Source organism: Chelonia mydas, chromosome 5 (assembly GCF_015237465.2).
Source record: "Chelonia mydas isolate rCheMyd1 chromosome 5, rCheMyd1.pri.v2, whole genome shotgun sequence".
Classification (NCBI taxonomy): domain Eukaryota; kingdom Metazoa; phylum Chordata; order Testudines; family Cheloniidae; genus Chelonia; species Chelonia mydas.
In genome coordinates this window covers 85181860-85203772 of record NC_051245.2, presented here as the reverse complement: position 1 = coordinate 85203772, position 21913 = coordinate 85181860, and the positions used below count along the sequence as shown (strand labels likewise).

The 21913-nt window shown below is 41.2% G+C and overlaps 1 long non-coding RNA gene across 2 annotated transcripts in view; it reads left to right on the top strand.

The window, feature by feature from the left end:
- LOC122465888 overlaps nucleotides 1–20901 on the top strand; it is a 35086-nt gene extending 14185 nt beyond the window's left edge. The window contains exons 2-4 of one of the 2 annotated variants that reach the window (XR_006291018.1): nucleotides 12922–13003; nucleotides 18876–18996; nucleotides 20411–20901. This is a non-coding gene — a long non-coding RNA (uncharacterized LOC122465888). The remainder of the gene's footprint in view (nucleotides 1–12921; nucleotides 13004–18875; nucleotides 18997–20410) is intronic. The other variant, XR_006291019.1, reaches the window with a different exon arrangement.
- The last annotated feature ends 1012 nt before the right edge of the window (nucleotides 20902–21913 follow it).

Here is a 21913-nt window from a genome sequence, read left to right as displayed (position 1 = left end):
GAGGGAGTTTGGGGAAGAGAAACAGGGACCTTGGTGATACTCCTTCAGTGTTTGAAGCTCATGTTACATAATATTTTGTTCAATTGAATAGAAAACTGTAAAAATAATAGTCCAAAAGAACTTAAAGCTCAGTTATATCTTATAGCAATAAAATATTAAAGGCCAGATCCTCAGCTGGCATAAATCAGCATAGGACTTTGAAAGCCTATGGTTATTTATACCAGATGAGAATCTGGTTGTCTGGCACAAATTTTACACATAGATCAGGATGTATGGAGCCCCATTGAAGTCTGGCTGACTTCATTTTGGTGCAAAGTTCCATGAAAGCAGCTCTGATTGCAGGGTTAAATGAGTCAAAATGGGATGAATCAAATATTACATGTTAACAGTGAATTGAAAATAAGGTAACACTTTGCTAACATGAGCTAAAAATTGAAAGTTTTTAAGCTGTCAAAACTATTAACTGACTGCAGCCATTTCAAGTCTAAATGTAGAGAGTGGATACAAGAGCTTCTGCAACAAGGCTAGTTCACTGAGAAGGTCTAAAACAGGGGCGGGCCAACTTTTTGGCCTGAGGGCCAAATCGGGTTTCCAAAATTGTATGGAGGGCCAGTTAGCGGAGGCTGTGACTCCCCAAACAGCCAGGCGTGGCCCGGCCCTTGCCCCCTATTCAACTGCCCCCAATGCCCCCCCCCACCCGGGACCCCTGCCCCATCCATCATCCCCTGCTCCCTGACCGCCCCTGGAACCCTGCCCCGACTGTCCCCTGCTGCCCCATCCAACCCCCACCCCCTGACCACCCCCTCTAACTCCCTTGTCCTCTATCCAACCCCCCCTGCTCCCTGCCCCCTTACCACACTGCCTGGAGCACCGGTGGCTGGCGGCGCTACAGCCACGCTGCCCGGCTGGAGCCAGCCACACCACTGTGCAGCACAGAGCACCGCGTCAGGCCGGGCTCTGCAGCTGAGCTGCCCCAGGCACTCTCAGCCCCGCTGCCCAGAGCATTGCGCCAGTGACACTGTGAGCTGAGGTGCAGGGGAGGGGTCTGGGGGCTCGCCTCCTGGGCCAGGAGCTCAGGGGCCGGGCAGGAGGGTCCCATGGGCCAGTCATAGTTTGGCAGGTCATAGTTTGCCCACCTCTGGTCTAAAATGAGATGGAAGAGATTTAGGCCAAACCACATAGCTTTATCAAAAGGACCAGTAAAAGGGGGAAACAATAAAAGAATCTAATTTAAAATCCTCTTGTAACAATCAATTCATAACCAGTGAATGAGAGGAATAAAACAAACTAAAGCATCTCTGGTGAACCGCTGCACACAGTGTTCCCAACCCCTGCCACCAGGGCACACCTTGAATTTCCCACACTCACGACCCAGTCCCTTGTGATTTGGAGATGCTCCCCCATAATCTTTCTTAGACCTAGCTCTACCCTTCACACAGGATGGAGACCATTAGCTAGGAGGAGTAGAAGTCAAAGCAAAGAGACATCTAGATTGGCTTTGGGGCTTCCCTAAATCCTGATACTGTCTGCTTTCTGGTATGCTCTGGTGTTACCAATAGTGAAGCTGTATGGTTAAAGAGTTGTTTTAACACCATATTTAGATTTTGAAGATTGTATATTGTACCATGCAGTGGGAAATAGGATGGATACTAAAATAAGCAGCAATTCACCTCCTTCCCCCATGTTTTAGACACATTGTGCTGACCCTATGAACTCCAAGCTGTGCTGTCATGTATTCTTTCAGATCTGTCAGATGTCTGTTTCTTATGCAGTATTTTTGACCTTTAATTTAAGGTGGAAGGTATCCTATTGCACAGTTTTGATACTGTACTAGTGAAAACTGCAGGAAACTTCAGATGGTTTTAAATATTTCCTTATTACAGCTGTGTGATAGCTCTGTGGAAAACATCTGCCTGGAGAGCAGATAGTTTTATGTGTGTGTTTAAAGCTTTTCCAGTTTATAATCTTAAGGAGGGATTAATTATTGTTGCTCTTTTTCTCTTCTATGTGGTTTGTCAGCTATCAAGCTGGTAGATGATTCTTAGAAAAAAAGGATGCAAGTAACAACCATCATGGTTTTTCCTTACTTTGGCATAAGTTTCCAGTCTGAGTGCAGTGAAACCTGTATTCAGTTTAGTGCAGCAAACACTCTTACAAGGCAATTGACAAATATAAGAAATGATGCCAAAATATTTCCAAATACACAAACTAAAATTCGGCTCCACCTTTCTTAGAAGACTCCCCGTATGACACAATCATTTTGTCAGGTCCTTGAGTGGTTCCTAAAGGCAAGTGATTTTTTACTTTTAAATACAAATAGGAATAATGAGCTTTTTCTGTGGAAGCAGTGGATTCTAAGAAAATAGATGTTCACGTCCACAAATAAAGGTTGTATTAACTAAATATAGATATTTGACATTTTAGGACTAGAGCAGGTGTTCTTTTTTAATGTTGCTTGAGTTCTATTGTGCCAATTTCATCCCTCCTATAATTTATGCCAGGGATGAATTTGGCCCTTACATGTGTCTGAAATGCTGACAGGATAAGATGGTGTCTCACAAACTTGAATGTTGTTTGTATCTTGGGGAGGACGCTAGGATCTGTTTAGTACAGCCCTGTTATAGATCCTCCAACATGTATGTTAACTCTTGTTCCAATACATCAAAAATGACTGGCAGTTTGAAGTTACAGCTCTAAAACATACTGACTTCCATTTGCACTCGCCCCAGCAATATCCTATTGCCTTGAAATGTCAATCAGGATAATTTTACACATTATAACTATTTTAACATTTATAGATTGAAATGGCTGAGTAACTTTTTCAGCAGTGTAGCAAGCATGGTATCTTTGCTCAGGCTCCATCCTGTATTCACTGTCACTACTCCCAGTGCTCAGAGCCTAGAGGAAAAGCCCCATTCTAAATCAGCAATTAGCACAGGTTGGCCACAGACACAACTCTAGCTACTTTTCCAGATCTATTAATAAAGAGAGGTTGGTATGTTCTGATTCAATGATTTTTAGTTGGGATGAAAATAGACTGGAGTATTGCCTAATGCCTGTCACCTACCTGTATGCCAGAATCAGCATTTGTGTGCAGAACAGGTAGTCCTGCAACTATAATGAACATTATAAACTGGTGCAGGAAAACCAGGTAGACTAATCTTTTTGTTTGGACTAGATCACGTTAATATAATTTTAAGAAGATTATATAATTGATAACGTCGAAATCATGCTTGGTGAAAAGACTATGTGGAACTGGAAATTAATGAACCCAAATTGGTGTCTGATTGTGCCAAGCTTGTGGAAAAAATAATGAGGGCTGGGCTATTGCACCCATCGCTTCCTTTTTGGTCCTTAAAGAGACTTTGGGTGGTAGAGAGAGAGAGATGGGGGGAGGGAGGAGGTGAAGGGGTGGGGAGGAAGAACAGATGGCAGCTACTGGAGCAAGCTTCACCATCATGGCTCCCACACCCACCATCTCCTGGAACCATGGCCTTTGTCATCCTGAGGAGTCCTGGCCAGGCCAGATAGAAGGATCCAAGTGACATCACCACCCCTACCAGCTCCAGCTGAATCCCAAACGCCACCTGGGATGAAATGGGATTGGTCTCTAACAGCTCCAGCTCATCTCTGTTAACTTCTCCTCCTTTCCCCAAAAGGACAGTTATTACCATCTTTGATAGTATCTAGGCTGTCAAACAAGAGGTTTTTTCCCTTCTAAAACTCTTCAGTGAAAGGGAGCCAGAGATGTTAAAATAAAAGCCTTATATAATACTCTGCATTTCAAATGCTTTAACTCCCTCCCCCCTTTATCTTTAATGAAAGGTTTAAAGGATTTTTAATGTTGTTTTGCCATGGTATTAAGCAGGCTGAGGTCTCTAGATCAGGAGTGGGCAAACTGTTTGGCCTGAGGGCCATATCGGGTTTCCGAAACTGTATGGAGGGCCAGGTGGGGAAGGCTGTACCTCCCCAAACAGCCTGACCCCTGCCCCCTATCTGTCCCCTCCCACTTTACACCCCCTGACTGCCCCCCTTCAGAACCCCTAACCATCCAACCCCCTCTGCTCCTTGTCCCCTGACCACCCACTGCCCCCCTGGGACTCCACTCCCTATCTAACCCCCCCCGACTGCTCTGACCTCTATACATCCCCCTGACTGCCCCCCGGGACCTCCTGCCCCTTATCCAACCCCCCGACCCCCTTACCATGCCACTCAGAGCACCAGGAGTGGCAGCTACACCGCCCAGCTGGAGCCAGCTACGCCACCATGCAGTCTAGAGCACTGGTGCAGGCCAGAGGCTCTCGCAGCTCCGCTGCCAGCAGGAGCTCGCAGCCCTGCCGCCCTGAGTGCCAGCGGCACGGTGAGCTGAGGCTGTGGGGAGGTGGGGCAGCAGGCTAGCCTCCCAAGCCAGGAGCTCAAGGGCTGCGCAGGAGGGTCATGTGGGCTGCAGTTTGCCCATATTTGCTGGAGATCAAAACCTGAACCTTGTGTCCCACCATTTAATGTTGGACAGTGAGTTATGCTAACATCTTGGCCCATTTATTCCATCTAAATTAATAAACACTACACCCAGCTGCCTGTCAAAATTGTTGCCAACAGTGCATGGGCGAGAAACAAAGTCATGTTTAAAAAAATAAATAAAGTGGAAGGCTTAAGTGTAAGTATGGAGAGTATTAGGCAAAAATTCACAGAATGCCTGAAGCAAGTAAAAACATACCTAATATGTACAGGTTGCAGACAGAAACAAATATGAGTAAAACGAAAGCAAAGCACATTCAGTGCATTTGAAACTGAAAAGGAAACACATTTAAACCAATATCTGAGTATTCAGATAAAATATTGTGAAAATACAAAAGGGTGCTGTCAAGGCTGATTTCCCCACTCTGGCCCTTCGAGTGCAGGAGGTGGGGGCCCACAAGGATGCTAAAAATTAATACTTGCCACTCCAGGCTTGTATTAAACTCCCAAGGTTACAGCTTTTCTCTGGCCTTGGATTTGTAGATGCTGCTACCATCCAAGTGCAGAACCCCTTTGAGAGACCAGGAAGGCTCACTTGGGAATTCCTTCCTGTGGGGTACCCTCAAGCCCTTTCACCCCGCTCTGGGGAAGAGCTGAGAAGGGGGGGGGGAGTGCACAAACCTCTTAAGACACAGAACTCCAATCCTGTTCTTAAAAAAGGAAGAAAATACATCTGAAAAATCAGGCTATTGCTAGATTTAAAAAGAGAAAATAAAAGAATTAAGCATCAATGATAGCTTTCTTGAGATCCAGCTTCAAGGTTACAAGCAAAAAAAAAGCACCTGGGGTTAGCACAGAGCAATCCACAAGCCATAAAAAAATAAACCTAATTGCATCTTCCTAGACATTTCCTGATCTGCTTACATATCTGGGGTTTCAAATGAAGAGTTTCTAGGTATGATACAGATTTTTCATACCTGACCCAAAGCTTCTTACAGCATCATTGCTCTGTCTGTGGTTCTATCAAATCACCACTTGGCCATGCCCTGTTTATTCTCAAAATAGCACACTGGCTGGCTATGACAAACTGTCAAAACGTGATCTGTAGATCTCCCTCCACTACACAGTGCCTCTAACTGCTCTGGTAATGGGGTGTCTGTGTCAGACTGCTCAAAATCAACAATCTTTCCAATCTCACTCCACCCCTTCCATGCTGCCTCCAATACTTTCCCCTTAACTTTGCAAACATTATTTAAAACACAACATGGTGTAATAACCATAGGTATACTTAGTGACATCCAGTCCCATTCTGAGATCTCTCCACCAGCTCTTTAATCTGCTGAAGGCATACTCTACAGTCATCCTTCACCCACACCAGTGGTGATCTTTCTTGTGCATGTCTAGCAGCCGAGTGTATTGCTTCCTGAGTCAGGGAAACATGAGAATCTCAACTGGCATTGGAAAGCATGTCCCTGTTTGCAGTTTCTCAAAGTCCTTTATTAGTAAGGATGCATATATTGTGCACCTTTTTCTGACCACCCAATGTTAATGACAGTGAAATGTCTCCTGGGATCCACCAATGTTTGCATAACCATGGAAAGGTTCCTTGTTTATGTACTCCAAAGCAAGAGGGGAAGGCATCTATTGCCCCACTGTAGTTAGGGAAGCCCATTAGATCAACTGTTTCCTGCACATTGCACAGGGTTGGAATCCTGTGGAATAGGACATGTTTAATGGCTTTGCACACTTCAGTGACAACTGCCCACCAACAGAGAGCAATCTGGAGTTGCAAGTTTCCCAAGTGTTTACCACCACGCATTTTTCCACTGTCAAAGCAGCTCTCCTTTTGGTGTCTTTGCTATCTTCTTCCTACCCCTCTGCTTCCTTTGAAAAACTTAGTCTCCAGGTGAATAGGGAGGGAACAGTCACCAGGCACAGTGTTGAGAATTCTTATGCAGGCCGCACAAGGGGCAGGGAAATTCTAAGCCCCTTCCCCTGATACACTATATGCTTTGCTGGAATTGGGCCCCTGTACTGGCAAACAAGAGGTGCTTAAATAAGACCACAAACTGAAAATGACAGTCAGAAAAAATAGCACGTCTTGGGGGCAACCAATGAATTTGGCCGGGGGGAGGGGGGGGGGAGAAGAGAGAGAGAGGCTACTAACCTGTAACACAAAATATAACTCCTTTAGTTAAACTATTGCTTAAAATTTAGCATGAGTAGATGATAGCAGATTTTTCCTGAGTGTATTTACACAATTGAAACCTTGCTTTGTAACAACTAAAAATATTTCACTGCCATTATCTCTCTCCTTGCATTTCCTTTGTTATTTTCTTAATCTATGAAACAGTTTAACATTTTATGTTTGATCAATGTACCCTTGCAAGTCACTTATCTACCAGTACACTGAGCTGGTAATATATCATAACGTGGTATTCTCTCAAAGATTAAGATTAAATCAAGTCAGATTCTAACCATCAAAGGGAAAAGAAAATGGAAGTGTGCTGCAAGGAAGATTAGATCATGCCATCTCCAGAACTTGCTGCATGCTTAGTGTAACTGTGTAGTGGGGTGGTTACCCGCTCCTGCCCTGTGGGGCTTAAAAGCCAGCCCTGGGAGAGAGCTAGGGCTGAGAGCAAGAAAAGCTAGGCTGATTGGGGAAATGGCGGCAGCTGGGCCTATAAAAGGGCTGCTAGGCTAAACCTTAGCCAGAGTCTCCCTCTCTGTGTTCAGAGAGGGAAGGGCCTGGCTGCAGGGACCTGAGGGAATACCTAGATTGGAGCAGGGCTGAGGGAGAAAGGCCAGGGGAGCTCCAGCCTGAAAACCCCCAGGCTGCAAGGCCTAGATTAGGGCCTATTAGGTACTGGGGTTGCAAGGGGGCAGCCCACAGGTAGACTCATTGCCTGTGATGAGTGGCTGATACACTGCAGTCTGCCCCAGGGGAGTGGGGCTAAACAATGACTGGCAGTAGCCAAGACTGAGGCGAGGTGGGTGGGGGTTTCCTGGGGAGGGGAGACCCTCAGGGATTGTTGGGGTTTACTGCCAGGGGGCAGCACCCCAGTGGGAGGAGGCACCGGGTCCTGGGAGGGACTGGGGCCGGCAGTAAGGCAGATCACCAGATGGCAGAGGGTGCTCCAGAGGCTGATGAGCTAATTCCCAAGGACAACCAGCAGGAGGCGGCGCTGGATGAGTCTAGCTCTATTACAAAGTGGAAGAAGCCGATGTTGGCAGAAACATTTCAGTTCATATTTTTGAAGTGTAATATTTAAATCTTGCAGACAATGTTGATAGGTCAAACATTTGAAAGCTGTATTTACCCAGATTGTGTATGTCTTATTGTATATATTGTGTATTTGTTCATGGTAGGCAGCTAATGAAAATGAACTGAAATTTTTTTTTCTTGTCTCATCACGTTTTACTTTTGACAGTGTAAAAAAATCTTATCTCTGTGAACAGGCTTTCTGATTTGATGGTTCAGTAACGTTTATGGTATGTGTTTTTCTTCTACCTGCTGAGCATTATACATCAAGACTTGTGTAGTATGACATTATAAAACACTCAAGCCCTGAATAGAAAAGCAGAAAAGAGTACAAAGTAAAATTGTGTAATGTGAATATTAACAAGATTCACCAGCCAGCCACCCAGGAAAGAATTCGCTGTAGTAACTCAGATCCCATCCCATCTAACATCCCATCACAGGCCATTGGGCCTATTTACCATGAATATTTAAAGATCAATTAATTGCCAAAATCATGTAGTTCCATCATATCGTCTCCTCCATAAACTTATTGAGTTTAATCTTGAAGCCAGATAGGTCTTTTGCCCACACTGCTTCCCTTGGAAGGCTGTTCCTCTGATGGTTAGAAACCTTCATCAAATTTCAAGTCTAAACTTCCCGATGGCCAGTTTATATCCATTTATTCTTGTGTCCACATTGGTACTGAGCTTAAATAATTCCTCTCCCTCTCCAGTATTTATCCCTCTAATATAGTTATGGAGAACAATCTTATCTCCCCTCAGCCTTCTTTTGGTTAGGGTAAACGAGCCAAGCTCCTTGAGTCTCCTTTCAAAAAACAGGTTTTCCATTCCTCGAATCATCCTAGTAGCCCTTCTCTGTACCTGTTCCAGTTTGACATCATCCTTCTTAAACATGGGAGACCAGAACTACACACAGTATTCCAGGTGAGGTCTCACCAGTGCCTTGTATATCCTTATCTCTACTGGAAATACCTCACCTGATGCATCCCAAGACCGCATTAGCTTTTTTCACGGCCATATCACATTGGCGGCTCATAATCATCCTGTAGTCAACCAATAGTCCAAGGTCCTTCTCCTCCTCTGTTACTGCTAATTGATGTGTCCCCAGCTTATAACTAAAATTCTTGTTATTAATCCCTAAATGCATGACCTTGCACTTCTCACTATTAAATTTCATCCTATTACTATTACTCCAGTTTACAAGGTCATCCAGATCCTCCTGTATGATATCCCAGTCCTTCTCTATATTGGCAATACCTCCCAGCTTTGTATCATGCGCAAACTTTCTTAGCACACTCCCACTTTTTGTGCCGAGGTCAGTAATAAAAAGATTGAATAAGATTGGTCCCAAAACTGATCCCTGAGGAACTCCACTGGTAACCTCCCTCCAGCCTGACAGTTCACCTTTCAGTATGACCCGCTGTAGTCTCCCTTTTCACCAATTCCTTATCCACCTTTCAATTTTCATATTGATCCCCATCTTTTCCAATTTAACTAATTCCCCATGTGGCACCATATCAAATGCCTTACTGAAATCTAGGTAAATTAGATCCACTGCGTTTCCTTTGTCTAAAAATCTGTTACTTTTTCAAAGAAGGAGATCCAGGTTGGTTTGGCACTATCTACCTTTTGTAAAACCATGTTGTATTTTGTCTCAATTATCATTGACCTTAATGTCCTTAACTATTTTCTCCTTCAAATTTTTTTCCAAGACCTTGCATACTACAGATGTCAAACTAACAGGCCTGTAGTTACCCGGATCACGTTTTTCCCCCCTTTCTTAAAAATAGGAACTGTTTGCAATTCTCCAGTCATACGGTACAACTCCTGAGTTTACAGATTCATTGAAAATCCTTGCTGATGGGCTTGCAATTTCATGTGGCAATTCCTTTAATATTCTTGGGTGAAGATTATCTGGGCCCTCCGATTTAACCCCATTAAACTGTTTGAATTTCGCTTCTACCTCAGATATGGTAATATCTACCTCCATATCCTCGTTCCCATTTGTCATGCTACCATTATCCCTAAGATCCTAATTAGCCTTATTAAAGACTGAGGCGAAGTATTTGTTTAGATATTGGGCCATGCCTAGATTATCCTTAATCTCCACTCCATCCTCAGTGTTTAGCAGTCCCACTTCTTCTTTCTTTGTTTTCTTATTTATATGGCTATAGAACCTTTTACTATTGGTTTTAATTCCCTTTGCAAGGTCCAACTCTACTTGACTTTTAGCCTTTCTCACTTTATCCCTACATGTTCTGACCTCAACAAGGTAGCTTTCCTTGCTGATCCCTCCCATCTTCCACTCCCTGTATGCTTTCTGTTTTTTCTTAATCCCCTCTCTGAGATGCTTGGTCTACAACTCCTGCCTATGAATTTTTTCCCTTTCTTGGGATGCAGGCTTCCGATAGTTTCTGCAGCTTTGACTTAAAGTAATCCCAGGCCTCCTCTGCCTTTAGATCCATATGTTCTTCAGTCCAATCCACTTCCCTTACTAATTTCCTTAATTTTTGAAAGTCAGCCCTTTTGAAATCAAAAACCCTAGTCGCAGATTTATTTTTGTTTATCCTTCCATTCAGTTTGAAGTGAATTAACTCATGATCACTTGAACTAAGGTTGTCTCCTACAACCATTTCTTCTATGAGGTCCTCACTACTCACCAAAACCAAATCTAAAATGGCATCCCCTCTAGTCGGTTCAGGAACTACTTGATGAAGGAATCCATCAGCTATCGCATCTAGGAAAATCTGAGCCCTATTATTATTATTATTTATTAGCATTTGTCCTCCAGTCTATATCTGGGAAGTTAGTCTCCCATGATCATGCAGTTTCCATTAGTATTTACTTCATTAAAAACCTTTAAAAGGGCTCTATCCATATCCAGATTAGATCCCGGTGGTCTATAGCACATCCGAAGCACTATCACAGGGGAGGCTCTAGTAGTTTTCTTCCCCAATGTGATTTTTTTTTCCCAGACAGACTGTCTTATCCATTCCATCGCTTCTTATTTCTTTACATTTTACCTTATCGTTGATATACAATGCTACTTCACCACCTTTACCTTTATTTCTGTCTTTCCTAAACAGCACATACCCTTCAATAGCTGTAGTCCAGTCATGACTACTATTCCACCATGTTTCTGTTATCCCTATAATATCTGGTTTCACTTCTTGCACCACTCTAGTTCCTCCATTTTGTTACCTAGGCTCCTCGCATTGGTGTACAAACATCTTAATTTTTGCTGTTTAGCCTCGCTCACATTCGTTACCCAATTAGGCACGGTCATTCTACAGCCAGTATGACCTATTAGACTGGTATCCACACTGCCCTTCCTCCTTATGTCCATTTTCCTACCCACAGCTGTATCCTTTCTTACTTTTTCTTCCCTCTCAATGCTAAAATCCAGCTTGGAGATTACCTGGACATCTCCCCCCAATTCCTAGTTTAAAGCTCTCTTAATCAGTTGTACCAGCCTCCATCCTAGAAGTCTATTTCCTTCCCTACTCAGATGAAGTCCATCCTGAGAGAACTGTCCTCTGTCCATCAATGCGTCCCAGTAGCTATACATCCCAAAGCCCTCTTTATATGCTGGTGCTTCATTTCTGTAGCAGTCAAATCGTGCATTTGGATGCCCCCATCCCGTTTTTCCAGCTCCAATAAATTACATACAATTACTTTGTGATTTGATTCTTCTCTGATATCTCTTTTTACTTGCATTTCCAGCTTAGTTTGACATTTATACTATGAGAACTGCTATTTTTCATCTTCTATATAGTCTGAGGAAAGGTGATGAAGCTTAGTAAATATTTAGTGTTTGTGTTCATGAGTAACAAAAGTAGCTGGAGTCAGGTACACTGAAGACTAACACTGTGAAAACTTGCATGTTATGTCAGTCTTCATCTTCCATTTGACCACATTTCTTCCCCCAGATCATACTGGATGCAACTTTGGGGCTTTTTTACCTTGCTTTGCTGCTTGTGGGTGCAAGTCAGTTTCCAGGATTACCTGTGTATATCTGACTTGATCATTTACCAGCCATTGCAGAGGCCTCTGTCTGTGGCACATAATAGTCTAGTCTCCTCTGGGTCTAGTTTAGGTTATTCGGTTAATGTGCAGGTGCTGGGTGGTGGTGTTGGCTTGTAAGATGAATGAGGTCAGACACCTTTTGGCCTTAAACTCTGACAAACTGAAGCAGAGCAGTGCATCTCAATGCTGATCAAACCTCTCACAACTAGAGTAGCGGGGTGTTCCATAAGCAGAGACTGCCAACTGAGCCTTCTGGTGTGTTGGTGTTTGGGGCTAGGAGGAATAGTTGTTTGAGTAATTTTTTTATCTTCTTTGTGTTGAATGTGCTCAGTACTGTGCATGGGGGTTGGGGTCCCCATGGAAAACTTTTTGTAAAAGTGTGTGTGACACACATGCACACAGATACACCTCTTCCCCCCCCCGGAAACTATTTATTTAAGAAAAAATAAAGGGGAAGTTTGGTAGTAATATAAATCAAGCTTGAAATTGTAGAATTCATAGGGAATGCAAAAGGATACAAGGAAAACAAGGAGATAGAATTGACACAGATGTTACAGAGGAGACCAGCACTGTGCTCTTTTACAGAGACTTTATTTTTGTGTGTTTCATGTGTTCTTATTTCCCTACCTCTGAAAATGTTTTATGGATATACATAACAAACAAGTTCTGAAAGGTCAGTGAAAGCTGTCCCCCAACACCCCCACCCCCATTCTTCTTTCTTTAGTTCATGTATTCCAGGCTCTATATGAAACTGGAAGAGGAAATGTGGAAAACCACAAGAGGAAGCTGTTAACATACTATAGTAGTCAACATTTAACAGTTACCATACAATGGTACATCCTATCTTTTTTTAAGGTAATAGATCTATTTGGACACATGAAGTACTAAAATTATTGTGGGAGAGCCTGTTTCCATGAGATGTCTGGATGTTTATAGATCCAAGCAGTTTGGATAAGCATCCAGGCTATTGTGTATTTATCTGAACAAAACCTGAAGTCCAGATCTTTTCAGTTCATCCACTTCCACCTTTGACCCAAGATTATTCTTTCTCTCCTCAGTGTTGTACTTTCTTAGGAAAAGCTTTCTATTCATAGGAATGTAATTGCACTAGTAACCAGCAGTTTCTTGTCGTCTAAGTACTAGAGACCAATGAACTTTTTGTCACTTTTATTTTAGGTTTCAAACTTTTTCCATGCTTGTGCCAGTTACATTTTTCTGGACTCCCATATTTAATGAGTAGAGTATAATTCATCAAAATGTGAGTCATTCAGTGCTTCACCACAAATTATGAAAAATGTTTATTATGTAATGCTAATTATTTCATTATCAGAACCTTACAGAGGAAATATTTGTTTCTGGGTAAGCAATGAACTATTGATTGTCTTTTAGCATACAAATGAAAATGAATGCAGCTCAGGGGAAGCTGTCTAAACTCCATGTATTTCATTTTGTATAATATATGGCTGAACTGGCAGTTTGTGGCAATCATGGTTGAGCACAGAATACATCAGTTACTGTTTCTTCCACAAACCTTGAGAATTAGGTCAATTTATAAAGACTGAAACTCCTTCTTTGTGGCAAAACTGACCTTTTTTAATTGGCTCCAGAAAGCAGGACTACCACTGTTTCTCCCCCCCCACCCCCCCTATCCCCAACATATGGAAGAAGTGCAGAATATTTAGGAAGTGCTTTAAAATTTCTTACCCACCCCGCATCTTTTCTCTTGCCTCTTTCTCTCTCCATCCTTTCTTCTGCTTTGTTTTTCTATCTTCCTGCTCTTTCTCTTTTTATTCTTTCTTTTCTCTTACTGTTTCTTTGGTGCTTGATCACCTTTCTGATCTCAGTGTCATCAGCAACACATTACACGGAGCCCGGTCTGCAGATGAATAGTGTCTCTAGGATTCTTTTCTCCTGCAGACATTGTGTATGGAGTGCATCTGCGCTTGAGGGTCAAATTCTGGTTCTACTAAAACCAATCCCACTGCTTTTGATGGAGATCGGATATGTCCCTTAAAGCTCTTACCTGAAGCAGTAAATTTCCTTCAGCCTCAAAGGGACACACAGATCACCGTAGCTAATTGTTGAGATGTGCCAGGTTAAAGGAAGCTAACCATGATAATGAGATCCTAATTAGTTTCCCTTTCTATTTGGTCCTTACACATGGTGCTACTAAGCTGAAGTGCGTTCTAGTGCAGTTGCTGATAGTGAAACAAATAAAAAATGGCAAATTACCTATAGGATGAATCCATACATCCACTGGGAGACAGAGATCCCATGGACCATTGTATGCCATTTATAATCTAGTGATGTTAATGGGACTGCTTCATTTCTCCTCCTTCTACCCCCCCACCGCCGCTTAAAGCACTTTAAGCACAACAGAATTTGCTGGCTGTAGCGACTTAAGGTCAAACTTGCTAGAAATGCAGATAGTGGTAGATGCCTATTTAGAAAAGTGCCTAAGATGGCTAAGCAGCTATGCCTAACCAGTTTAGATGCTTTTACAAGTACAACTGGGTGCCTACCTAAATACCTCAGATTTTCCTAGATGCGATACCTGATGGATTCCTTCAGCAAGTAGTTGCTGAACCGACTAGAGGGGATGCCATTTTAGATTTGGTTTTGGTGAGTAGTGAGGACCTCATAGAAGAAATGGTTGTAGGGGATAATCTTGGCTCAAGTGATCATGAGCTATTTCAGTTCAAACTGAACAGAAGGATTAATAAAAATAAATCTGCAGTTAGGGTTTTTGATTTCAAAAGGGCTGACTTTCAAAAATTAAGGAAATTAGTAAGGGAAGTGGATTGGACTGAAGAATTTATGGATCTAAAGGTAGAGGAGGCCTGGGATTATTTTAAATCAAAGCTGCAGAAGCTATCGGAAGCCTGCATCCCAAGTAAGGGGAAAAAATTCATAGGCAGGAGTTGTAGACCAAGCTGGTTGAGCAAGCATCTCAGAGAGGTGATTAAGAAAAAGCAGAAAGCATATAGGGAGTGGAAGAAGGGAGGGAACAGCAAGGAAAGCTACCTTATTGAGGTCAGAACATGTAGGGATAAAGTGAGACAGGCTAAAAGTCAAGTAGAGTTGGACCTTGCAAAGGGAATTAAAGCCAATAGTAAAAGGTTCTATAGTCATATAAATAAGAAGAAAACAAAGAAAGAAGTGGGACCGCTAAACACTGAGGATGGAGTGGAGGATAATCTAGCCATGGCCCAATATCTAAACAAATACTTTGCCTCAGTCTTTAATAAGACTAAAGAGGATCTTAGGGATAATGGTAGCATGACAAATGGGAACGAGGATATGGAGGTAGACATTACCATATCTGAGGCAGAAGCAAAACTCAAACAGCTTAATGGGACTAAATCGGAGGGCCAATATTCATCCAAGAATGTTAAAGGAATTGGCACAAGAAATTGCAAGCCAATTAGCAAGAATTTTTAATGAATCTGTACACTCAGGGGTTGTACCGTATGATTGGACAATTGCTAACATAGTTCCTATTTTTAAGAAAGGGAAAAAACGTGATCCGGGTAATGACGGGCCTGTTAGTTTGACATCTGTAGCATGCAATGTCTTGGAAAAAATTTTGAAGGAGAAGGTAGTTAAGGACATTGAAGTCAATGGTAAATGGGACAAAATACAACATGGTTTTACAAAAGGTAGATAGTGCCAAACCAACCTGGATCTCCTTCTTTGAAAAAGTAACAGATTTTTAGACAAAGGAAACGCAGTGGATCTAATTTACCTAGATTTCAGTAAGGCATTTGATATGGTGCCACATGGGGAATTAGTTAAATTGGAAAAGATGGGGATCAATATGAAAATTGAAAGGTGGATAAGGAATTGGTGAAAAGGGAGACTACAGCGGGTCATACTGAAAGGTGAACTGTCAGGCTGGAGGGAGGTTACCAGTGGAGTTCCTCAGGGATCAGTTTTGGGACCAATCTTATTCAATCTTTTTATTACTGACCTCGGCACAAAAAGTGGGAGTGTGCTAAGAAAGTTTGCGCATGATACAAAGCTGGGAGGTATTGCCAATATAGAGAAGGACTGGGATATCATACAGGAGGATCTGGATGACCTTGTAAACTGGAGTAATAGTAATAGGATGAAATTTAATAGCGAGCAAGGTCATGCATTTAGGGATTAATAACAAGAATTTTAGTTATAAGCTAGGGACGCATCAATTAGAAGTGACGGAGGAGGAAAAGGACCTTGGAGTATTGGTTGATCATAGGATGACTATGAGCTGCCAATGTGATATCACCGTGGAAAAAGCTAATGCGGTCTTGGGATGCATCAGGAGAGGTATTTCCAGCAGGGATAAGGAGGTTTTAGTACCATTATACAAGGCACTGGTGAGACCTCACCTGGAATACTATGTGCAGTTCTGGTCTCCCATGTTTAAGAAGGATGAATTCAAACTGGAACAGGTACAGAGAAGGGCTACTAGGATGATCCGAGGAATAGAAACCTTGTCTTATGAAAGGAAACTCAGGGAGCTTGGCTTGTTTAGCCTAACTAAAAGAAGGGTGAAGGGAGATATGATTGCTCTCTATAAATATATCAGAGGGATAAATACCAGAGAGGGAGAAGAATTATTTAAGTTCAGTACCAATGTGGACATAAGAACAAATGGATATAAACTGGCCACTAGGAAATTTAGACTAGAAATTAGACGAAGGTTTTTAACCATCAGAGGAGTGAAGTTTTGGAATAGCCTTCCAAGGGAAGCAGTGGGGGCAAAAGATCTATCTGGCTTTAAGATTAAACTAAATAAGTTTATGGAGGAGATGGTATGATGGGATAACATGGTTTTGGTAATTAAATATTCATGGTAAATAGGCCCAATGGCCTGTGATGGGCGATTAGATGGGGTGAGATCCGAGTTACCCAGGAAAGTATTTTCTGTAGTATCTGGCTGATGAATCTTGCCCATATGCTCAGGGTTTAGCTGATCGCCATATTTGGGGTCGGGAAGAAATTTTCCTCCAGGGCAGATTGGAAGAGGCCCTGGAGGTTTTTCGCCTTCCTCTGTAGCATGGGGCACGGGTCACTTGCTGAAGGATTCTCTGCTCCTTGAAGTCTTTAAACTACGATTTGAGGACTTCAATAGCACTGATATAGGTGTGAGGTTTTTTTTGTAGGATTGGTGGGTGAAATTCTGTGGCCTGCGTTGTGCAGGAGGTCAGACTAGATGATCATAATGGTCCCTTCTGACCTAAATATCTATGAATCTAACCTCTTGTCTGTTTTGGCCCTTTAGAGCTTGCCTACATGCAAAAACAAGTTTTAGCTATAAAGTGATACAAACACACACAACTTGGACCCAGTTATGTGCATAAAGGTACTTTATACCAGTATAGCTTTCTCCTTCCTGTATGAAAATGAGAATAAGCTATGCTGACATAAGATATACTTTGTGCACAGTTATTCGTATAGTCTAGGGGCTGTGCAGGTATAACCTTTTTTTTTTAAAAAAAACCCTCAATCCTTTACCTCCTTTAATATCATTAAATTGGTTCAAAAACCTGTGTTTTTGACGTAGTGTGATGTACTACATTAGACATACATTAAAAAGCTGCATCTTAGATTTTGTTTTGTAATTTTCGTGGGGAGAGGGAAGTGTCTTAGGTTCCTAGGCACAGATCTAATCACATAATATGGGAGCATTATCCCTATTGTCTACCAGTAGGAAAATAATTGGGGATGAGTGTGGCTTACTTTTGATTAGTGCATATACATAATTTGGTGAGATCCTCAGCTCATGTAAGCTGGCATCGTTTAAGCAATTTCACAATAGCTGAGGATTCAGCCTAATATTTCTGAATTATTTGCCCTAATACATATTTTATATATCTCCTCAAGGTGGAATGAAGAGGATCTGTTTGGGATATATTAAAACTGAATGTGTTGCTTTCTGGGTGTGGTTTGTTTTAATTTATCTTTTAAATTCTCTGTTAATTGAAATATGATCATTCGAGGTTGCAGCTGGCCAAAACTTAAACAATCAAAACCTCAAACCATTGTGCCCTTTTTAAAAAGATCATATTATGGGCTCATGAGAGAAATGAATTTTCTTTTGATGTATTTTTCAAAACCAAAGGAAATTTTTGCTTGCAATTGCATAATAATTTTGTATGCCAATATTGAAAGTGAAAATCCCAATTTTACTCATAATTCTGCTGAGAGGCTTGATCCAAAGCTGATTAAATGAGTCTTCCCAATGACTTCAGGGGTTTTTAGATCTAATCAGATCTTAGTTTCACAGCCTAGAAAAATACAGTGAGGGAGCACCAATTTACTCATTACCCCTTTTTTTTTTTAATTATTTTTATTAAGAACTGTCCCACCCCCTCCCCTGAAGTGTTTACAATGATACTCCTAGCCTTGGATATGAGTCGATAAATTGTTCCTATATTCTGCTCAACCTTTCACAGGAACCATGAACAAACTTGTAAACTTAAAGAACAGCCATATGATTGCTATATTTTACTGCAATCCAATTTCCTTGCCCAGTCGCTATATTTATGGTTATGGTCCCATAAACTTGCCCTCTAGTGTAGACTGCTGATTACTCATTTGTAAAATGGCTTTGCCAGTCAGTATTCAAAGGCATTCTATAAACTGGCCATAGTGATTATCTATCTCATAAAAGTTGCACACATAGGCACTCATCAGTGATTCTACCTTGGAGAATTAGAAGAAAAGGAGACATCTGAAGATTTAAACTGCTCCAAAATTCTTTTAGCCAACATGATTTCTTTGATCACAATGGCAGTCCCAGAGCTTTGTCTGCACCTTTTTCCCTGCTGTGGATGATTGTTATTGAGTGTGTTTTTAACTGTGTATTCTTTTTCAGGTAAAGCTTCCAAACATAAATCCTTTGGTATAATAAATAAAAAGCCCTAACAAATAGTATTAACAAAGAGATTCATTGGACTTCATTATTTTACCTCCGGTTCTTAGATGCTTCCTAAATTATTCCTCATAGCAGCTCTACCTAGTACTATTCTGAGCTTGAATGAATAGAGCTTATCTAAATTTTAACACAAAATGCTTTTACCTGTAAAGGCTGAGATAAGGCTTCTATTAGCAACTACTTTGTTGTCTCATATTTCTATTTTAAGACATAAGAGGCTGAATTGCATTGCTTGGTGCCAACACATTGCACAGTGTAAAATATGGTGGTATATAGAAATCAAGCCGAGCAACAATGGACCTTGAGTTTCCAAGGATAAGAGTTTTTAGGTAAGATTTAAAAACCCTCCCATTGTAGTCTGTGATGGATATTGATCTTGATCTGCTCATTGTATTGTGCACATACATGGTCCAGGCATCTCTACAACATAACTCATGTGGCTGACTTCTCCCTCCCCCCCGCCCCCCCGGCAAACAGTGCTATGATCCATGTTCTTCATTTACGGGGGAACCTTATCTTAGTTCTATGTGGTTTTTCCATTTCACAGTGCATAGCAAATATAATTTATCTTCAGACAACAGGATTTTTTTTTAAATGTTTAAAAGTAATCACTACTTATTGCTCCTTTAAAATACAATGTACACAGTCTCTTCTGCTTCCCAAATTGTGTTATGATGTATTCTTTACATGTCTCAAGGGAATGTTCACTTTGGTAAGCATGTGTGGGGGTTTTTTACGTCCCCCCACCACCACCACCATGCTGCCTCAGAAGCGATAGAACTACAAATAAATATACAAAATTTAGGATATAGATCACTAGAGGCTTGTCCTCCTCTGGTGGGATCAGCTGTAAAAATGTAGGGTCGTGTCATTTCTCCCAGATCCACAGATAGAGGGATCATCTAATTCATCCAGGGCCAGTCAACCACCTTCCCAAACCTCCTACGCAGACTAAAGAATTTGGAAGAGAACATCTAGGACTCTTCCTTTTCATGACCATCGCTGTCCCATAAAATGGGATTAATGGGGGCCTAAACTAGTAGCTCGTTTAAACAAGGTGGTCTGCTTTTGGGGAATAAAGTTCTATGCTGTGAGTTACAGCTAAGCAAAAGGAATCTCAAACTGAGTCTTTATCTTCAAACTTGGTGAAATCAAATGTCAGACTGTTCACCTTTCAGCTTCCTTCCCCCTCCCCCAAAACAACAACCCTTAAAACTGCACTAGCAAGTTGAAATGTCAAGATGTAATTACTCTGAAATGGCCCTTTTTTCAGCTACCCAGAGTTGCTTATGGATTTAGTGAATTACCTTCACCACTAGGAAGCTTTTCTGTCTCTATCCACCAGTGAGAAGTAATTCCTATTTGCCTGGCTTCTCGTGTGACAGTCTTTTTACATGCTCAATCCTGCTGGTATGTAGTCACTCTTTTCCTCCCCCACAAGGGAAACAATGGCAACCGGAAGTTGTTACTCCTGTAACAGATTCAAGTGCTTTTCTTCTCACCCTTCTAATAGAGAAACTCTTATAGGGGACCAGCTCTCTCCTAATTCACTGTCACAGAGGCTACCCCTTCTCCCACTCACAACTGCACAACACTCCTATGGCAACTACAGCATTTGTTTACACATGGAAAAATAGTATTGGAGGGAAAATACATTTTTGTAGCTGCCTTTTATTCAGATGTGTTGTCCATTTTTGAGACAAGTTAATCAAGTGCCTTTGCTGTTTTCTTCCTCATTTCTAGCATGCAGTGAGCCAACACTCTGTGATCATCCAGATCTCTGTGGACCACAGCTTGGGAACAGTTCTCCTATGGCACCTGTGAGAATGAAGCAGCGTTATTTACTTATGATTATGGAGAGGTTAAGATGCATCATCACTCTTAAAAAAAACAAAAAAACAAAAAAACCCCACAGATTAAAGATCCTCTGAGGAAAGCCATTGTGTAAATGGATAGGATTACAATCCCACTGAAGTTAGTGAGTGAGGAAAAAAATCTCGGGTTTATTTCTAGTCCTAAATTCAAGGTAAAAGGAAAGTTTTCAGAACTACTCTTCTACTACTTGTGGACTAATATCTTTATTAGAAGCAGGATTAGCGAGGAATATTTCTCTTTGCTACTACAAGACTTCTCATCTCAATTGTAAACCTCATTTATACTGAAACTCTACCCAACCTCATAAATCCTCAACTCATATGTGCCTCATTACAAATAAAACTATTCCCTACACAGAATTCTAATTCATTTTTTGTCAAGTTGGTCATGCAGATCCATAACTAACACAGAGAAAGGAACATAAACAAATCTGTTCCCCATTACTTACAGAAGTGCATAGGCTGAAATTCAGAACCACATAGGATATTTATTTCTGCTCAAGAATAAGTCAATTTTTTTCAATGAATCACTTTTTCATTGAAAAATGCCAATTTGTTGAAATTGAAACTGTTTGTAATTCAAAAAAGTTCTGAATTTTCAAAATTGTCAAAATGACCTGGTTCAAATCAATGTTTTGTTTTGATATTTAACCTAATTGGATTGCCCCCTCTTCTCCCCCCCCCCCCCAAAAAAAGGAGCTTGGAGGGAGGGGGAAGGAGGCTAAAATGAAAATTAATTGATCCAAATCTAATTTTTGTGTTTAATTCTTTTGTTAAACATTTTGGGGACTTCACTTCTTCATTCCAGTTTGGGACAGTCAAGTTGTTCAAACTCAAAAATATTTGTGGGAGAGGAAAACCATTTCCTGTGAAGGGAAGCTCTACTTATGAAGGGATTAGGCAACATAATGGTTTTTGAGAACAGTTGTTTTGAGCTAAAACATTCTTTAGAATGCGAAAACATGAGTCTGCAGCATGTAATTGCCATATGCTTATTTAATTTTTTTTTTAAAAGATGGTCCATATAAAGTTTTTTTTTAATTGATTTAATCTTTATTTGCCACCCATAAGATGACAAGTTTTTTATTAGATTCTGAAGTGTAAAGGCTCTTGCCACTGTAATTATGATAGTTTTAGAACTACTCTATTTATTGTGCACCTGAAAGTGAGCTTAGTGATACACAGAACAGAAAAAGGCACAACACACTTAAAACCCAATTGCAAAAAAAGATGGAGGCCCAATATCAAAGATGTTTAATTACTTCACATATATTAGGAACTACTTTTAGTGGATTCTCCATCCCATTATGGGATCAAATGACTGATTACTTCTTTGTGTTTAACTGTATAGGAATTTCCTTTCTTTAGTCAT